The sequence below is a fragment of the Episyrphus balteatus genome, chromosome 4 (assembly GCF_945859705.1).
Source record: "Episyrphus balteatus chromosome 4, idEpiBalt1.1, whole genome shotgun sequence".
NCBI classification, from domain to species: domain Eukaryota; kingdom Metazoa; phylum Arthropoda; class Insecta; order Diptera; family Syrphidae; genus Episyrphus; species Episyrphus balteatus.
The window spans coordinates 358,954-378,674 of NC_079137.1; the positions used below are offsets into that span (position 1 = coordinate 358,954).

General features: G+C 30.5%; 1 protein-coding gene across 2 annotated transcripts in view; it reads left to right on the forward strand.

Annotated features, from left to right (window-relative positions):
- The first annotated feature begins 6,013 nt into the window (after positions 1 to 6,013).
- The window catches only part of LOC129918063 (ABC transporter G family member 20), a 65,041-nt gene continuing 51,333 nt past the window's right edge, over positions 6,014 to 19,721 (forward strand). Inside the window, exons 1-2 of one of the 2 annotated variants that reach the window (XM_055998398.1) lie at positions 6,014 to 6,364; positions 6,506 to 6,569. The gene's annotated coding sequence lies outside the window, so the exon portion shown is untranslated. Of the gene's footprint in view, positions 6,365 to 6,394; positions 6,570 to 19,721 lie in introns of those variants that run through there. The other variant, XM_055998397.1, reaches the window with a different exon arrangement.

Consider the following 19,721-nt stretch of genomic DNA (forward strand, 5'->3'; position numbering starts at 1 on the left):
AATATTCACAATGTGGCTATATTGAGGCAAAATGAACAGTTGCCTTGGCTTTGGCTCTTGCACATTGTTTTATCCATTCGTCCTGGATGATAATGACATTACTATAGTTTAAGAAGTGAAGCCGGAGATTGTGGGATGGCATATTATTATCAGCTTGCAATGCAACTCTGCCCCAAGTAAATGAATGACTGAATGGTTTGTATAGTTATATTTTATAAGAGAAAAGGGATGCCAAGTTGAACAAATCTATAAAAGTTTTTAAAGGTTTTTCTTGAATGTACCTTCTTCTGCAGCGGAACTTTGTTTTTTTTTTTTATTTACCACCTCAGAATGAAAGTTTTAATTATTTTTATGTTACATTGTTTCACAAACACACTCATCATCTTTAAATTGAATGTCAATTTTATTTTTATTTTCACTTGGAATCAAACATTCCACCCAATGGTGGATAGTAAATATGTCAAAAATGGTTGAGAAAAAGATGTTTCACATACATATACAATTATTTTCAAGGGAGTATTTTTTGATGTAGAACAATAATGCAAATCGAACTGAGGATCCTCTGTCCAAAAGAGCGACACCTCAATTAATTTTATAATGTAAAAAAAAAATAAAATATTGCTGAAATCAGAGCTAAAACCTATCTTCTTGAAGATATTCAACTTTTTGGTAGAAACCCCTAACTTTTTCGTATTTGATTTTGGGACGTAAGAAGCTTATCTTAAGCCAAATGATATTTTTGTTGAGAAATTATTTTAAAAACTGATATTCGATTTTCAACTTAAAAATCAACCCATTTAAAACAAATAATTTTTTTGCATAGTTCAACCTTACATGTATGTATATTTTTTCAAATAATTATGTGTTTCGATAAAGTAGTCTACTTGTTTTAGTATTTAACTCGCGAATAAACAAATAATTATAATTATCTAGGTATTATTAATTATCCAATTTTTTTTTTTTTTTTTTGCCTTAGAGGGTCACTGTGGCGTATGTGGAACTTTTTTTTTAATGACAAAATTTTAACGGCTAGGCAAATTCCTCTATTCTTGATTTATAAATCAGATGGTTGACCATTTATATCCTTAAAAATGATATAATTAGCTATAGGAATATTTGGTATTTAAACTATGTAAATACATTTTTTTTAGTTTTCTTCACTGGGAAGCGACTTCATGCCACGTTAGGGTCAACAGGAAATATAGATCTATACATTAAATAGTAAAAAGACAAACCAGACATATCTTAAATTTAAGTTTCATTCATCTTTCACTTAAACAACAATTTGATACCTATTTTTAAAACACTCGGATGCCAGTAGAAATATTTTCACACTTAGCAGCCCACTTTTCTTACAAAAGAAAAGCACAACAAATTAAGTGCCTACTTTTCTCTCCCTTTGTAAGAAAATAAGAAAATGGCAACCCTTAAAGTCATATAATTTTCTTGTTTATTTCAACTTCAAGGTATATAGGTATAATAATAATTATTATGAATTCATAAATCATAACTATTCCCGTCAATTATTTTGTGCATGAACAAGTAAATTGAAGATAATTTCACTTTAAGTGTATGATGAAAATTTAAATATACCTACCACAGATTTTTAACCACTTTTTATACACCTACTATGCCATAGTGTCCTTGGCCTAGTGTCTTTACCTGGTTTGTAGTTCTTATGATGATATCCCGCACCAACCACTTCCATGTATATACCTACATACAGACAGAAATACTACCTACCTACCTACTACTACTACCAGGATAATTTTTCCCGCGCTTTTTTTCCCCCTTTCGTTTATTCTAATTAAAAATGAAAAGTTTAAGAGTGAATGGTATTAATTTTGCTCACAAGGACCTTTTCGCAATTTATATTTTGATGGAGACTGAATGTTAAGATAGAATAAAAAAATATATATATATTTAAAGAGAAAGAATAAGGAATAGAAAAAGCAGAAACCAGTACCAGGGCGACCGACCATAGATTTGTAGGGAAGGTAATCCATGCAAAGGAGAAGGAGGAACTCTTTTATGTAATTAAAGCCAGAGACAACTTTGACACTCTCTCCTACCAAGCCCAAGTTTGTACCTGGACATCTATTTATTTGCCTAATAGTTGGCTTTGAACTACAGAGAGACAGAAAAAGACGACTCCCTAACTGGACTATGCCATGATGATGGTGATAATAAGGACACGCGGAATTGGGATGGAGGTGGATGACATTTTTCTCTTCCCCAAACAGAAATAGCTTCCCAACTTTACCCTAAGAAATTGTTCTGCATAGTTATTCTTCTCTTTTCGTATATTTACTTTAATTATTCAAATGCAAGCGAATGCTGCTCTTTTAATTGCAACTTAAAATTCAGAACATAAAATTGTGAGAAAAAGAGGTGGAGGGAGGATTGTTTAAGTTTAACACACTTTGCGGGGTGAACTACTTTTAATGTCAAATTTGTATAGGTATACAGAGGGAAAGGGAAAGGAATTGCTGTATTTTGTAATAATTTCTTCATCTTTGAATTTGAATTTTTTTTATATTATTTTTTTTTTTCAAAACTTGCATTATAATCAAATATTCCTTAGGTCCCCGATTTGTTGGAAAAATGAAATATGAAAAAGAATCTTATTACACTGTAATTAAGGATCAATAGATAAAAGAAACAGGATGGACCTTGATGTAATCAAATATGATTTAACAAAAATTCTTCTTTTATAATTTTTGCATAAAAAAGTGCAGTGCAATTAGCCTACCTTTTGAAAGTTCAAGAGTTTAGAATAGCAAGTAGAAATCATCGTTCTGATTACAAGGTAACGATAGTTTTCTTTTACGAGTATATAAAAGGCTAATCTATTGAGACGGCTTTGTATGAAGAAGTGGATTGGATTGAGAAATACATCATCCATTCATAAAGCTCTAAAAAAATATATGAGCGTTTGTTGACCAGTTGCTATCAACTTGAAGGAACTATGTACGTCAAACAAGCATTTTTAAATCAGAACAAGGTTAAGGTAAGCTCAAAGTAAGGTCGTGAAGAGGTATTCAGTAGGGTTTAATTTACCGGATTCGGCTTTTGGTACCAGGTCTTAAAATTAGTTCAATAAGCGGTACCATGGAATTCGAACGAATACATTCACACCCTAAAATATGTGGGTACTAATCCAGTCTTTTTAAAATAATTTCATTTCATTTAAGTTGTTAAAAAAGAAAGCTGTATGCCAACAGCAATTTTAACTCAATAACTCATTTAATTTTTAAATTTCTTCCTGAGTCGCTTACATTGTTAGTACAATTTTTTTTTTTGTAATTTTATTCAATTTCAAACCTCTCCTCTCTCTCCAATTTATTTTTTTACATGCACATAGACTTTATTTGATTTTTTTTTTTAAACACAACTTAGGGACATTTTTTTAATTTGCTCAAAGGGATCCCCTGAATTGATTATCCCTATTCTTTTAGTTTTTGTCAAGAAGACAATAAAAAAAAACTCCCACGGGCCCCCTTTTTTACTTTTTTTTTATTTTTTTATTTTATTTTCCACTTATTCCATCCTGAAAATTAAATTTCTTTGATTAAAATTTCTTTCTTTATTGAATAGCAGACCTCATTCAACACAAGAAGGCTTTATGTTAAGAAATTATTCGCATTTCCAAAACTCTTGAAAAAGAAAAAAAAACTAATAAAAACTCCTCTCGCATATATGCGAGTAGAAAAAGAAGAAGAAGGAGATAAAAGAAGATGGCTACTGATGCCCAGAGCATTTTTTATTTTCGGCTTTCAATGATGGTGTCGTAAACCCCAATTTACAATCTCATAAATTATATCACTTCGGAGAGTATCGTGTCGTGGTCGTGGGTGATGAAATGACCTTGAATATAAATGAAACGAACATTTATACTTATAGCAACCGCACACACAGACTATTATCCTAAAAGCCAATGGATATCATCTTGATGTTGATGGGGCGAAGGACATTGGCCAAATGTTCCATACTGACCCAATATGTCAGGGAAACTTTTGTGGTGTAACCTATAGATGCACACGTTTATAAGAAAAAAGGAAGGGAAGGTAGCTAAATTTTTGATGTCGCTCGCCACCAACATCACCGCCAAGTTAGCGACATCTTCGCATATTTTCATTTTCATCTGCGAGAAGGATTTAGGGATATTTTTATATGTTTCATATGGATTGGATGTGTTTTTATATGAATATTTTTATATTTTCGTTTTGTTTAGGAGGTTTCAAAGTTGGGTAGGATTATTAACGCAATAGCATGATAAATAAATTAGTAATAAATTTATTACTTGTAAAAGAGAGGCAATCCAAAATTATGATTATGAGATGTTAGCTAAATTTACCAGAGAAAGGATTTTATTTTCTATTGTTATCCTTAAACATATATGGTTCATACCTATTTAATTTATTGAAAACTTTTAAAATCTTAGTTTATTGCATAAACAACAAAAAGAAGAAAAAGTAAGCAAGAGCTTCAATTTTGAATAACTGCACACTGAACGTTTTGAATTTTGAAAATACATTATGGTACGTGTAGAGAAATTAGAAACTGGAGTTTTAGTTGAAAACGAAAAAAGCTGGTGGTTCATAATAACGTCTATATATACCACACTTACTGCATTTTTCACAAATATTAAAATGAAAAAATATTTGTTGTATTTTTCTCAAATAAATAGGTATTCCTCAAAAACAGTTTTTTCGATTTTTCAAAAATTTTAATGAAGGCCCTGAGGATTTGTATGTTTTTATTAAAACAAATAAAAATATATTTAGATAAATGAATACATATTTTTAATTAAGAAAAAACAACTCACCATAAGTCGATCTTCCATTTTTAATCCTTTTCAGCAATATGTATCGTGTTGCCACTTAAATGAGTTTTCAGAAAAGAGTTCTTAATAACATAGTAATTTCACAAGGGACATTCATTAAAATGGAGAAATGCTTTCGTTTTATTTCAGCAAGAAAACACTAGCAAAAAAAAAAATAGGGATAAGATTAACACTGCAATATTTGATTCAATATAACAGACACGACGACAAAATTTTTCAACCGAAGATCACAAAACAATCAACAAAATTTTTAACGATTAATTTGACGATGCACTTATTAATTTCGTTCTTAAATTATATTTACTTCGCGACGATGGCAAACATTTGCGATAGTTAATCGTTCACGAATCGATGTATTTAAGTAAAACTTCATTTTAATTTTTTTGATTTTAGAAACATTGATTTCTTGAGCCCTTTTTAATTTTTTCTTATAAGTAGGTTTGTTCATTACATAAATTTAAATGTTGATACGGAGGCCAAGAGCTGAAAAAAAAAGAGTTTTTCAAAGTTGTAAAACCTGCAGAGATATTTGTTAGTATTGGAGTTCATTGGTTAAAATCATCAGCATTAAAGCCCTGATTATTTCTGATCCTATTGAAAAATGTTGGGACAAGAGAAGTTTTATTAAAAATGCTAATGAATGCAAGTGAATTTATGTTTTTTCACATTAATTGAAAAGCTCGAGTTTTCAACTTACCGAAAATCATTAAGAACAACGAAATAAAGCAAAAGTCACATAACCTATAAAACTGTAGGTACCCACTTATATTTTTTTTACATCTCCACTCCTAAAATATGCTATCGACACGTGAACCACACAATTTGATAGTATGAAATAATTTTAGCACCTTAAACTATGCTACGTGTTAACAACTAGTTTGACTCGTTTTTCACACAAACTTATGATTTTCTGCCCGAAATCCAAAATACCTAACTGCTGAAGCTTCACGGCGAATTCATCGCGACTCACGTTTAAATTTTTGTTTGTTTACTCACAAAGCCTATACCTTACCACCACGCCACCACCTGTCAACAAAGGTTACTCAAGAACCAGTCTCTGCTCCCATCGTCGTCGTCGGCAAAAATTTAAGTGCTATTAGCGCATCTACGATCTTAACACACAAGACAGAATAAAAAAATATCTAGTTGTTGTATAGATATTTCTGCTGAGTGACCACAAATAGTAATTCGTCGCTTCGTCTCGTCAGTCTTCAAAGCAAAATTTACTTTTGCTCTTAAGTTAGTTAAGTTCGAGTAGCAGTCTTGATCAGTAGTCTTACACTTTTCATCTCGAACGGGTAACAAAAATTCATCGCTGACTGATCGATCGGGTTTTTAGCAAATATTTCCATTATAATAGTTACACAGTAACCTATTCCAAAACAAAAAACGGAAAAAAAACTAGTTCTGACAACATAATATCAAATAAAAAATCGTGGTTTATCGGTTTTTCGCTTTGATTTTTGACTTCATTTTTTTGTTCGGAAATAAAAAAAACGGAGTTGATTTTCTCAATCAGTCAGTATAAAATATTTTGTAATATAAAATCAGTTTTTTTCAAAGTGAATTGTGAAGTAAAATTTTTGTAAATGATATTTTTTTCTTATTTATTTCAACAAACGTGCAAAAAAACAAATGAAAACTGTGGAAAACAATAAGAATTTTTCTGGAATTCAAAATATATGTACCTGCCTATTGAAACCCATCATTGACTCGATTCAAGGTGAGCGATCAATTCTCTTTTTTTATTGAAATAATCTTTCTTAATGTTTCGATGGGGGTATTTTCCATCTCTCACAAAAATCGTTCATCTTCTTCAAGTGAGAGAGTGTTAACCTTTTATATTTCTTTTTTTTTTTTTGTTTAAACATCAATGCTGTGTGTTCTCTTTAAAAATGGAGCTCAAGGTCATCTGTAGGTACGCGCGTAAGACATGTTTGGATTAAATATTCTAATTTTTTTGGTCAATTGATTATTTTTTAACCAACACATGGTTATTTAAATTAATTTATTGGAAGTTGATTTCAAAATTTATATGAAGTTTTTTTTAATTATTTTTTTTAGCTTTTATCGTTACAAAAATGTACTAAAAAAATACAAAAATGATGATGCTTTTCCTTAATTAAAAAAAAAAATTTAAAATATGTTCTTCCTGTTTACTAATGTACATACCTTTTATTCGTTATTTTGAGTCATTCAAGGAAATATTGAAATTATGTGATTTCCTTTAAAAAAATGTTAATCTCTTAACTAAAATTCATTCTTAAAAAAATTATATCTTAGTTTTTTTTTAATATTTTTTTCTTATAATGAGGTGTAGGGTAAATGAAATTGTTTTAAACTTGGTACCTAGGCTTGACTTAATTTTTTAATATTTATTGGGCCGAAATAACAACGGTGACAGCTAAAAACATAGGTTTGAGAAATGGTCATTTTTTAAAGCTGGTATTTAATGTGTAGGACAAGACTTGTGTTTAGAATATTAATATTCACAGTATATTCATGCTGTAAGTTTTATAAGTTGTCGGTAAACATCGATCAAAATAAGGCGTCTTAGAAAGGGTACGACAGATCTAACATCTAACTGATGAGCCCACTGTCGTACCTGGGCGAAACGCTTTGGAGGTGAGGTCACTTGAACTTTAAAATTGACTTATGTCAATTTAGTGTCATCCTTAAATCAAAAACAAATTGGAAACAAATGTTGGATAATTTTTTGTCATAAACGAAATGCAGTGTATTGTCATAATCATAATGACTCGATTTATTTTAAAACTCTGATTATATAGGTACACTTAAATTTTGTTTTCATTCTAACCAACAATATTTTTTTCAGAATTTGATCAATGAGGCACGCCGCCCTTTTTTTCCTTCAAATAACTATAAAAAAAAAAAGAATTCTAAACCACAAGCTCCCGAGATCAAAAGTCAGACTTCAGACACAGTGTTCTATTGAAAACTCACGACGAACTGGTTTAAAAATAAGACCATAAGTCCTATTGAAGTCTTTCACTTGAAATATAATTAAAGTGCCTTCTTTAAACGCAATTCATTTTGAAATAACGAGATTTTTTTTCTCACAAGAAACAACTCAATAAAATTCCAACAGGAAAATCATAAACATCATAAGCATTTGAATTATTAACTAAAAAGAAATCATCTCAAGTATCTACCTTAGAACAAAAACGTTATCGTCGCGTCATCGAATAATTATCATTCTTTAACAAAATTCCCAAAGAATGCCACTATTTTAAGGAACTCGAAAATTTCACACTCAAACCACAACCAAAGCAAAACGCTATCACATTTCTAGCTTGTTTAATCAATCATACATTAAAAAGCTCTCTGTCTCCCTGACAAAAAAAAAAAGAACCTTCCTAAACCCATGTTGACTTCGACACACACTATGTATATACGAGTATATACCTGCCATAATGGGATAAAGTCAAAACCACTAGCACCACAATCTGCCTTTTATTACCCTTCAAGTATTCACTTGTTCAAAGGAAAAAACCCCTAAGCGGCTTTACCCACTTAATGCTATCATCTCCTATTACATCCTTACTTGTTTTATATATCCTCTCCGGTATCTACTCACTTATCGTCTTTTCCGTTTCGTTTCGTCTCTCACCTCTTCTATACTTCTCACCGAAGCGAAGTATTCCCGATGACTATGACGAGTCATTCTTAAAATCCACGCTCTCAATCTAACATTATTCGGGCTCACAATTTAATGGCTTTGCTAACATTTTTACTTACACACATCCTGTTCATCCTGTTTCCTACAAATAACATAAAACTCTTCATCTTTGTACTAAAATCAATCGGAGTAGATCCGGAATTCTTATTTAGATAACGTCGATATGTTTATTGTTGTTTTTGGTGCTTTGTTAATCCCTTGAAGGCTTGAAGCTGTGGTGTAGCAGTAGCAGTAGCTGGGGCAACCGCACAACAGAATGTCGTTAATAGTTTAATGGCTTTAAAATTTGCAACGAACCGAAATATAAGGCTTCCTCCTACCATATTGTTGGTAAAGGCTATGTTAGTATCGGTCCTCTTGAGTTGTTCATGCTTTTTGCCAACCATTTTCTTACCCATTCGAATTTATTCCAATTTTCGATTCGACTAAATACAAAGGTTCGCAGTAGGGGCTTTGTGTACTACCTACACTTTGAGGCGGTTCGCTTGCGGCAAAGAAACGATTTCGTTTTAATATGAGTCTGATGCTTTGCTCCTGCTTCTGATGCTTTTGTAGCAATAGCAATAGCAACCACCACCGACCGCGTCGATGCGATGCTATATTCCAACAATCGTACGAAACCAACAAAACCTCTGCTTATATAGTTCGAAGGATATATAAGCTTTTCTGTCGATTCGAAAACGGAAACTGAGACAACAACAGGTTATTCATTCATCCGTTGGATGAACACATGTACTCTGCACGCAACAAGAAACTGAAAACTGAAATATACCAAGTGAAACACAAAACAATTTCCATTTTGAGCAAAATGTTTATTTTCATCCTTAATTGAGCACAGCACAGCGAAAGGACGTTGGAATTTTGATTGTTTTGCTGGCCTAGCCGTTTGAGATGCGATTTTCTTTCTTTTTTTTCGTTTTTTTTCTGTTTTTTGTGCACTTCAAAGAAGTCAAACTAGAAGTATTTACCTTCTTTTAAGGTTTTTGTTTTTTTTGTTTCATTTTTTTTCTGGATTTCAATGATTATTTGAAGGTTTGAATGGGTTTCAATGATTTCGAAAGGATTTTCAACAAATTGTTTGAAGAATTCTTTCCAAGCAAAAGATAATTTAAAGTTTTCTTAATTTTTTGTTTGTTTGTAGGTACTTTTGTTGAAGAATTTCACTTTGATTATATTTTTTTTTTATTTTTCTTACATACCTAAATCAATTTGTTTTATTTCCTTTTGAATTGACAACACATTTTCACATATAAATAATTCCACATTTTTTTATAATGAAACCAATTGAGTATTTTAATAATCTACTTGTTCAATGCTAGGGAATATATGATTTTTTTATTTGATTTTCTATTTAATAACACAATACTTTGTTATCTCGATGAAATCGAAAATAATGATTAAAATTTCATATGATTAAAATTTCAAATGAATCAACTATTTTGTATCAATGGATATTATTGTTAAAGTACGCAGCAAATAATATGATTTTCAGTACATCCTTTTTTATTCTCTGAGAATTTATTAACTCAAAAAATTATATAAATTATTTTAACTTCAATACTGATTTAATTTTTACTGGAATAATCTCTAAAGAGTATTGTTTAAATGTTTAATAAATTAAAAATTGAAAAAGTTCTTCAATACCAGGAAACCTGTTGCTTCGCATATTTTGGCGAGAGTAGATACCTGCTGCAAAAATTATATAGGATTCTTGAGAGCGGGTGTATTTATTTTATTGTCATTTTTAAGAATTGTGAAAATGAGTATTTGAATGTTTTTCTAAAGATCAATTCTTAGGTTGACAAATAGCTCTGTTTTCAGTTCAGTTTAAGCTGTCTTGTCTTGCAAATTATCGAGGTGATAGGCCAGAAAATTTTGCTTATTTAGGTACCTAGTTTTGGTTTGTTTTTTATTTTACCAGGCAAGCAATTTCTCGAAAACAACGAAAATACAATTCAAAAACTGCGTAAAATAGCTACCTTGCTAGGTATAACGATATAGCTTTATTTTTTTTTTAAGTTATCAAAAAATATCTACCCACGTGGTCAATATAATTTTAAAAAGCAATTCAAATCGCATCTATTTTATAGAATAAAATCCCCATTTTAAGTAACGAAGCTAATAATTTTTTTCTAACAACAAAAAAATATTAATAAAACCAAGCCTACCAGAAGCACCTATTTGAACTGCCTCAACCCTTCATCTACCTACCATATCGCATATAAATATGATTTTATTTTGGTTTCAGATCCAATTTACATAAACCTCCCGACGATGAAAAAAAAATAAAATAAAATAAAATAAAATAAAATAAAATAAAACATAACCTTGATCCTCTTACGTTCTGAATTGTACCTACTACTACACTATATAACGCTATGCTTTTCCCCAAAAAATAAATCGAATTAAAATGCCCCGCAAACCAATTCCAGGCCAAAATCGTTACGTTAATTACTCACAGATAGCGCCAGGTACTGATGTTGAGTTTGCGAAGCATTTTCCAGCATAAATGTGTATTTGCCATTTTCAGAGTTTGTGCCATGTGAGATGTGCGAGTAGAGTTGGAAATAGTGTATGCAAAGAATTTAGGTTTAAATTAAAATAAAAAAAAAATCACATACACACTCACACATAAAATTGTTTACTATGGACAAAAAAATTGCGGAGATATGTATAGCAAAAAAAAATTGTTCTGGGAATGCATTTTGTGCTTGCCATATGTTTTGGAAAAATTGTTGAATGGTCATATTTTGGCGGGGTTCTATGGTATTTGCAAACGGCTTTAGAGAGTCAGCAAAAACCAAATAAATAGCCACAGACTCGTCAAGGCCCTTAAGCTAGGTTAGAGGAAGTAAACAAATACGTTGAGGTAGGTATCTTGTTCAAATATTTGAAGTAGTTTGCCTTCATACAAATGTTGGTATGTATATGACTGAGAAATGCGCACATTGCTGAAAATGGAGAGATAGGCTTTTTTTTATCAAAAATCTTATCAGTCAACAGATTTTTTTGATAAAATAAAAAAAAAAGTGATTAAAAAAGGCTCAACATGGGTCCTGTTAATGTGTTTATCTGTTGAAAAAAAAAAAATTAAAAAATAAAAATAAAATAAAAAAAAATCTTCAAACGAATGATTTTTTTTACTTTATTGATTTAAATGACAATATTAAAATATAAGAAAATATAATCTAATATTTTACAAAAATAATTCCGTTTTTGAGATACATAACAAGGCAAAAAACTTTCAAAGTGCTTAAACGTAGATTCGTCCAAAACAATTTAATGTCAGAGAATATTTACTGCACATTAGGGTGGTCCAATTTTTTGGTTTTTACATTTCCGTTGTTCCCCACTCAAAAATTGGTTGCATATGTGTTTTGTATTACACACGTGAAATTTCAGCTTTTAAGGTGAAGTGTAAGTGGGCGCTCAACAAGCTCAAAGTTTTTGCTCACATGCTGTTATAGCTGGGTCCTCATGCCTAGTAAATAACTCTTGTTTTGATTTATCAAGTGGATTAAGTTATGATGTGGTAAAGTTTTTCATAAAAAACCAATAGTTAAGTGATATTTTCACAGATAATAATTTTTGTTCATTTAAATTCGTCTGTAAGTATTTTTTGCTTAAAGTTAACAAAACAGAATTAATCAATGAAATACGAGCTAGTGACTCAAAACCAAAGAAACATGAAAATCATTTACATGGTTGTCGTTAACATGCGTGCTTATCATGTTTAAGCCAAATTCCACCCTCAAGCCAAGTCCTAATACAATATAATCAGATATTAAGGGTAAGGTAAGGGTAACAAAGTCTAATATTCCAAAGCTGATGAGCGCCCTCTTCCTTTTGCTTTTGAGGGCTAAAACTTTCAGCATGTGTTGGTATTGATGTCTGAAGCAAAATAATGCGTGGGGAACTAATGAATTATATGGTTTATTTTTTTGCCTTATAACGTGGACCACACTACTGCACATATTCCTATTTTCGGAAATATTTACATTGATTGTAAATAAAAGTGGTCTCAGATTAGATCCTTGAGGAACATTGAAAAAAAAAAAAACTACTCGGAAAATCAAGTTCCAGGTACTTAGGTCCTTATGGTTAGACGCAAGGATATGTCAGATAGATAAACTGCTTTGCGAAGAAACAATTACTTGAACCTGCCATCTTGCAAGGTCTTTTGTTTCATGATTAACACACGTTTGAAAGTTAGGTTACGAAGAGTCAATTGAAAATTCTTAAAGTCATGAAACTTAAACGTCAATGAAAATAACCATCTAATAGTGGAATTCTACCATATAATAATAAGAATAAAATATAGTACAGGAGGAGGGGCTTGTTTTCTGACTCAACCGCCTATTTTCTTTCTTTTTTTTTCATTCATGTGTGCCTACTTGAAACAATAACTCTAATACATTACTGCTTGATAACTTGGGAAAAATAACACTTATCTGTTTATAAAGAATTGAACTTGTGGTGTCAAGACAAAGTTTTCCACTGCCACTATAATTATAACCATATTTCCTAATAGACATGCCAGTTAGCAAGGTAATTTCTATCAATTGAGGAACTCAATAGACAAGCAAATCAGAGAAACACACAAACAGACACTATCAAACAAAAAAAAATATCTAAACGGGTTTTTTTTTTTGTGTACGAGATACACGTTTCTTTAGGTCTAAACGTTATAGTGAATCACTAAAAGAAAGATGACTGACATTGTTTAGTGATTTGTTAAATCTCGTCAAATTTAATTTGCTAAATAACTTGAGATATCTATACATCGACTAATATAGCCCAAAACAAAACAACAACAACCTACCTACATTTTAGCTTAATAAAGGTCGTGGCATTGAACTATTTTAAAGCATTAAATTTAATTCAAATATTGATCTTAGTTTGGAGTAAATTTCTTTTATATATCACAGCAAGAATACCTACCTACCTTTTTTTGGTTACTTTACTTGTCTTTTATAAATGAATGTTTTCATTATTTTAGAGCACTTAAGTAATTAGGTAATTTGCAAAGTGGAATGAGATATAAAATAACAAAATGTATCTTTTGTTGCAGAGCAAGGTGTTGTTTACCGAAAAATTGGGTAAATTAAGTTTTTTTTTCTCCATTCTCTACCTTCCCAGCATCCCATTCCCATGTAAGGCAGGTTAAGGTTAGTAGTGTTATATAACTGATGTGTCTGTTGTCTGATAGCCGTCGTTTATATCTTCGTTGATGATGTGACAAAATCATCCGGCTTCTTCAAACGTTTTTGTTAAAGTGACGCTCTGCGGGTTCCCTTAAATAACAAAAAAAAAACATATCATCATGGAAAAAGTTCATCTGCCTTTCACGAAATTAAAGTCATAAAAAAAACCTGTGACGGGCAAACGGATGAGTAAGTAAATGCTCTGATGGACATGTGAGGTGAGATCATTGTTCTTTGTTGATGTTTTTTTTCCTCTTTTTTTATTGCAAAACGTTATTTTTTTTTATTTTCCAAAAAGAGGGGAAAATATAAAAAAAAAATACATAATCATGATAGACGTAGAGATTTATAAATGAGTGAATAAAGTTTAAAAAAAAACACTAAAATATAAACAATGCTATCCTGGAAAATTATGACTCATCTCATCATCTGCCTTTTTGATTTTCCCAATTTATGTTTGGTTCATAAAAAAATTATTTATCTAACCATCATTGTAAAGTTGAGGTCAACGTTTAACAATCAATAATCTATACCACTCTGGCAAGCAGGCTATCCATCTGTCAAAACCACTCATTGAACGTCTGGTATTCAAAACTATAATATATTCACTCACTACAAAAGAGCATTAAAAAATGGAACAAAAAAAATAATGCGACATCCCAAAAGATTCATCAGTTTCAGAAAAAAAAAAAAAAAATTGCATAGCCTGACCCATAAAATTGAAATGATAAATCGTTTGATATATTTTCCAACACGCTATTTGACAATTATAAAATCATGGAAAATAATCATCACGGAAAGTTGTTTATAAATTATTATTTTTTATCAAACTGTTCACTAGTTAAGTCTGTTAAACTACATTTTTTATGATGTGAAAATATAGATAAGTGTCATGTTTTTTTTATCTACACTAAAAATGTTATGCAGTTGTACAGAAAAAAAATTTAACTCCAGATAGGGATCAATATTACAATATGATGAAAAAATAACAAAAATTCACGTTTAATAATTCTGTTTTTATGCATATAAAAGCAGTTTTTTGAAAAATTGATTTAATTTTTTTTAATTTTTGATTCTATGACCTTTTAATGTTGCTGCATAGCGTTAAATAAAATATGCAAGAAAACTCTTAAAAACAAATTCATTGTTCACTTAAGAAAATCCCACGTCTCCAAAATGTTCTTAATAAAGTGTCAATTTTGAGCAGAGCTTTGCTAATTTTTAATGATACAAAATTAAAAAAAAAATAAATTGGAGAAAGCATAATCGTTCATCTAGTTGAATGAAACTTCAAAACTTTTGATATTTGAAACGTCAATATTGTAATGGAGAAATTTTTGTGATATTGTTTTTCCGCAAAACTGGCAAAACAAAAGAGTTATTTAAGAACGTATTTTAGGGTTTGTAAAAACATTTTTAAATTATGTTTTTTATATACATTTAAATTTTAAGAGATTGTTCATTGTTCATGACAAAGTAGCGTATCCATTTACTTATGTATTTCAATTTCAGTTATTAAATCGCAATCTCAATTTAAATGATTTCATGGTTCTTATCAAACCTGCCGCTTAAAGTTTGTATAAAAACAAACAGAACAAATATTATATCAGATACCCATTACACCCCTCAATTTTCCCTTGCAACAAACATTATTTGTACGAGTGTACCTACCTTAAGAATAAAGACATATATCTAAAAGTTAAATATGAAATAAAGAGAATAAAAACTGCATTTAAGGTTTATCCAAGTAATTGCCCTTAATCTCTCAAAACAATATAATGTATATTTTTTTTGTTTTTTCTTTTTATCAAAACAAACTTTTAAATTGGAAAGGTTTTGTAATCCAATGTTTATGCATATGGTGATCAATTTATTACGAAGAACATTATTTTACTTTACTCAAAATTCAAAATTTGAAAATTCCCAAAGGCCTTTCGTCTTTATTTTTTTGTAAAAAAAAATAAAGTTTAAAATACTTTTTGAAGAGAACATAACTTCGATACGAGTATACCTGCAAGTCAAATATTTTCTTTAAACTCTGCCTTCATCATCTCTCCTTCTCTGGGGTTTGTGTTTGTTTTTCCTAATTTTGAATCACGAACAATGTTCAAAGTTATTTTCAATATAAATTTGGTTTAATTTTTTGTTGTTTTTTTTTTTTTTGTGTCAAGATACAATATACAAAAGTTTTATTAATAAATTTGAAATATCAAAAAATTGATGAAATTTAACACACACAACATCTTTGTGAATAGCTACAAAAAATATGCATGTCCCTTTCTCCTTTTGTACGTAAATTTATTAACCTCTCACAGTAAGTTTGTTAAAGGCCATAATATTTGTTTTTAATAATTTGACAAGTATATGTATCCAAAAGTTACTAAGTTACAGAATTATGAAACAAATATTGTTGTCAGTCGAATACAAATATTCAGATCCACACTATTGCCACTGCTCGTTTATACAAAGCTTTCGCTTTGTTGCACATGCAGAGGTTTATAAAGACTCTATACCACCTAACACCACATCATATACCCAATGCTGATGATGCAAAAACCAAAAAGTGTAGAATGAAGCAAAATATTGTTTCTGCCATATATATATCTACTTTTATACGTAGTCTGGTTTTATAGTGTTATTTTATTTATTTATAGTTTATCTAGCTGCAACAATATTCTTGCAATATTCCACACTCAATCGGGTTTAACCATTAAATTTAAAACCACTGCTCTATGCTGTGAGCTGTGATGGTCGCTGAGGCAAAATGACTCATCCGTGGCGGAAGATCGAATGCAGTAATAGTTAATATGATACAGTCACTTAAAAAAGTGAATGTTCACTTTGAAAATGAGATAGATATTGTTGTGAAAGATGTTCTGTTAACTAGACTTGATTTTTAATGAGGATTTTGTAATTTTGACTCATTTTTGTATGACAGCCAATTTCTAGCCCTAATATGACAATATAGGAAACAAGTTTCAAATCCTTGAAAACATTTCAATCGCACACAATTAGATTTCCACCATCACTCTTTAAAAACGTTTAAAAACATAAACAAAACTTTTAAATGAACAAAAACAAATAAATAAATTAACAAAAATGAGCATTATTCTCCGAGATTACTGTTTATTTTGACTTTGGTTTTACTTTTGTGTATCAATTTGGTTTGTTACACTCACTCTTGTGTTACACTATTGCTCTATAAGCCCAGTGAACGACTTTACTATCTGCCTGCTGTGCTGCTTGGTCATGATGATGGGGTTCCAGAATGCAGAGCTTTGCAATTTTCCATTGAATTAATTTTTCCGTTTGAAATTGATTTTAGTTTTTTTTTTTTGTTTTTTTATTTTGCTTTTGTTTTAGTTTACTTTACCAGTTACGTCAGCAAAAAAAAAAAAAGAATCAAAAAAATCAAACTGGACAATGAAACTGTGTGGTTTATCCCATGACATGAAACAAAAAAATCCAGTTTACAAAAATAAAGTTACTCCACATATAGTCGCATGTGGTTTTTTGGTAACAAGTTTTGTTAGTGTCAAAAGACAAACATTAACTTTTGTAACAGGAAAATTACAACTTGCATTGAGGATTTTATGGACTACGATGGATGGATAGATGGATGCAAACTCTGCTATGCCGGATCTGGAAATGCAGCCTTGAAATGGTCAAACTCTGAGGCACAGATTCAAACTCAAACCCATCCATAGTTGAAATAGTTTGTTTTTTGACATTAATCAGAATGTCAATTTTGATTAAGACTTTCATCTATGTATGTTAGGTACTTGTATTGTAGATAATTTAAGAAAACATACACATGTAAACAACCAAGAAATGAAGTTTACCTTGATTTACGATAAATTGAATGCCATGCTGCTGCCGCCCACTATAATGCTGCCGGCCAATTGCGGGGCCAATTTCCAATAAAATTGCAACTAAGTGGCTCGTTGATGGACAAAGGGCATATAAAGGTGTAAGTTAAACGGGAAATGGAAATGTTTTGCGTAGGTATATATCATCTACATTCTTATTCGGATAGTTAGGTATATATGTATGTATGTAGCTACATTAAAAGTGCCCCTTAGTGGCCTTTGGAAAAGTGCTTATGGTTGCAATAATTAACAGTAATTATCTGAATGAATATATGTATCTATAAAGTACGTTTGTTGTTTTCTTAATTGAAGAGTAATTGCATTTGGGGTGAGAGGGTTTAAGGTCATTAGATATAAATCTATCGAAAAACAATGTTTGTTTGTTTTAGTTTGATTTTAATTCGTTTAGAAAATATCTTTACGTCCAAACTTGATTATAGCGACTTGAACTCTATACTTATACAGAATATCGATTTTTCATTTTTTAAATTATAGTAATTATCTTAGAAGATTTAATATCTACGAGTTATGACTGAAGTTATACAGAGTATTTCATCAAAAAAAATCCCACTTCTGATTTTTGTATTGTTCGCAAACCACGAACATTCTTCTCTTTCATTAACTACACTAATTGCTTTTAATTTATGTTCTATGTTCAACTATCTTAATAAGTCGTTCTCATATGAAAGTCATATAGTAACGTTTTGTTCTTCAGCCCAGTTAGAAACTTAAATCAATTTTTTGTGTTTTGTGTTATCTATTTTTCTAATGAGACAGGACACAAATGTAGTTGACCTAAAAAACTATGCAAAACTTTCATTGTATTTATCTATACCAAAGAATCTTCTTTCTTTCTTACACTTTTGCCTCATTTTCTAGCGCATAGCAAAAATTGTAACGTCAAGATTGCAAGCGGGCGCCACCGACCGCCTGCCGTCATCGTCGTCGTTGTCATGGAATCCTCGCGCAATAGTGGGAGTTTCATTGTCCTATTATAAAAGCAAGTAGTTTTACAATCTAGGGGAGAGTGGGTACGAAAGTAACATGTGGCGATTGTAACACTGGATTTTAACAAAAAACTGTAACTGTATACGTTCATTTTTAAATGCAGAATTCTGCGCAATTAAGTCCTGAATGCACTCACAAAAATCCAAACGTCTAAGTTATGAACTGTGCCAAATAAAGTTCAAAATGCGAAATTTCTATAAAAAAATTTTTTGTGTCCGTGGTGTGTTTTTCGTTGTATTTTTTCCAATTATAATTTTTTGATAAAGTGGTAAAAACCTAGACAAAGCTCAATGTTTTCTGAAACTAATGGTGTTTATGTTTTTATAATGGACACAATAGTTTCTTTTTATTTTTGTTTTTAATACACAAAAAAGAGATGTGGACGGTTGTAACATTTTTTTTGTGGACGTTTGTAACATGTTATAATGGTGATTTTATGTATATTATTTATGTTTTTTGATTTTTAATTGAAGATTGAATCATGGTTTTATTTATTTTTCCCCACTATAAGTGATAATATTGTGTTTGAAGTGAATTTCTTAGTTAATATAAGTTTATATTTAATACGTGAACTGAAACCAAATTGAATTTGATGTATCTCAAGGTCAAGGCTGATTACATTAACATCATGTTTGTATTTACTTTTTTTTTCTAAATAAGGTACTTTATTTACATTTTAATTCAATTTTGAAAATAAATATGAAGTACAATTAATAAATCTATTGTTTTCCATAGCATTTATATGGTGTTACAATCGTCCTTTCATTGTGTTACAATCGATACACCGAAAAGGACTATTGTAACATTCGACTTTCATCTCTTTTTCACAGGATACAGCCGAAGAAAGTAGAAAGTTGGGAAACAAATAAGTATTTAATGGTAGCCAAATGTCCACTTATCAATATGCGCGTTGTTTCATTTAGTTATGTATTTTGGGTTTCAAGATATGGCACAAAATATACAAATTGTTACTTTCGTACCCACTCTCCCCTACTATCCATCACAGGATGTTAGGGTACTTTTCAATGAGACCTGAGGCAGACGAACGAAACGAGAGAGAGTATAGTTGAGTTGCGAGTCGAGTCGTTTTGAGT